The 1,616-nt window shown below is 42.9% G+C and overlaps 1 pseudogene; it reads left to right on the plus strand.

Moving 5' to 3' along the window:
- Positions 1-431: 431 nt before the first annotated feature.
- Positions 432-1,073, plus strand: LOC149837211 (protein DMP2 pseudogene; annotated as a pseudogene).
- The last annotated feature ends 543 nt before the right edge of the window (positions 1,074-1,616 follow it).

Consider the following 1,616-nt stretch of genomic DNA (forward strand, 5'->3'; position numbering starts at 1 on the left):
TTGTGTCAACGAGTCAAGTTTACTTGGACCCAACCTGAAAGTTCGATTAATACATGGATCCGGGTATAGTTTATAATTTTATACCAGGCCTGACCCAGAGTTTTGATTAAAAATTAAAAAAATTTAATGTAAAAAATGATAAAAAAATAGTATTTTACTGGGTATGCTTGAGGTCTGGTTCATGTAGTTCTTAGATTTCTCTTATGATGGGCCTGATTAGACTCGGGTACAGACCCAATATCATACCCAAAAATTGAGGCCAAGTCTGGTTCACCTGAGTCCTAACCAAACCCGACCCGTTGACACCCCAACTAAGGGCATTCTCGTCAACTCAAATTCCATACATTCTGTATAAGTACTCAAAGCCCAACCCTCCAGCCCCAGCTCAACCGAAACACAGAGAAAGAATCATCACAAAAAGGTCGGGGAAGATGGCAGGCACCGAAAAAGCTTTCTCATCGAATGAAAACACTTCTTCATCTTCTTCTTCCATTGTAGGGTTAGCCAACAAGACGTTTGCGGGAGCGTCGAACCTGCTGAAGCTACTCCCCACTGGCACTGTCATCATCTTCCAAATCCTCGCGCCACTCCTCTCCAACAACGGCAATTGCCACCCCGGCAACAAGTACGCCACCGGCGCGCTCCTCGTCCTCAGCGCCATCGCCTGCGCCTTCGCCTGCTTCCTTGACAGCTTTACTGTCTCCGACGGCAGAACCTACTATGGCATCGCCACCTACAAGGCCATGTACGTCTTCGGCTTCTCCACCTCCGTCAACCTTTCTTTCTATCACTTGCTCGTGGGCTCTTCTTCCTCCTCCTCCGTCAACCTTTCTTCCTACCGCTTGAGGTTCGGCGACTTTGTCCACGCTGCCTTCTCTGTTCTCGTCTTCGCGGTCATCACACTTCTCAATCCCAACACTGCCGACTGTTACTACCCGTCCTTGCAGGCGAAGCAGAAGGCCCTAATCATGGCCCTTCCACCCGTCGTCGGTGCGCTTGCTAGTTTCATTTTCATGGTCTTCCCCAACAAGCGCCATGGTATAGGCCACTCCCAGGTCACCTCCCGCGACTAGGAGTGCAGGTACGAAGTAAAGAAGTGGGTGCGAGAAGTTATGCTCAAGACGGGAAGCAAGAAAGAAATGAGTGTTTTAGTAAATAATATGTAAAGAGTGAAACTTTTAGATGCATGTAAATTGTGAAATGAATAAAAAACAATTGCCTTTTTTCTGTAAAAAAGAAACTTTTAGATGCATAACGGTGTTTAGGATTTATGGAATTGGAAGGAATTGGAATCCAATTTCAGCAAAATTCTTCTATCAGAAAACAGGATAAAAAATTTATTTTTTTTTGAAAGTTAGATGCCACCAAATTCCATGAACCTAAACACACACTATAGGGGAAGCAGAAGACGAAGTGTCAATAAAATTCGAATAGAAAGTGATACAAAAAAAGTAAATAAAGCTTGTGTTTTTACTTAACTGCATCTTTTGATTGTTTTTTTATAAAACTACAATTTTGCTTTTCATAATAAATACAGAAATTGAAAAAAATATAGTTCTTCCAAGATAAATGCTATGGCGACCCTTAATGGGAAGTTTCACTTATAGGCATTGGAT

This window comes from Nuphar pumila, chromosome 5 (assembly GCF_984573655.1).
Source record: "Nuphar pumila chromosome 5, dmNupPumi1.hap1.1, whole genome shotgun sequence".
NCBI classification, from domain to species: Eukaryota; Viridiplantae; Streptophyta; class Magnoliopsida; order Nymphaeales; family Nymphaeaceae; genus Nuphar; species Nuphar pumila.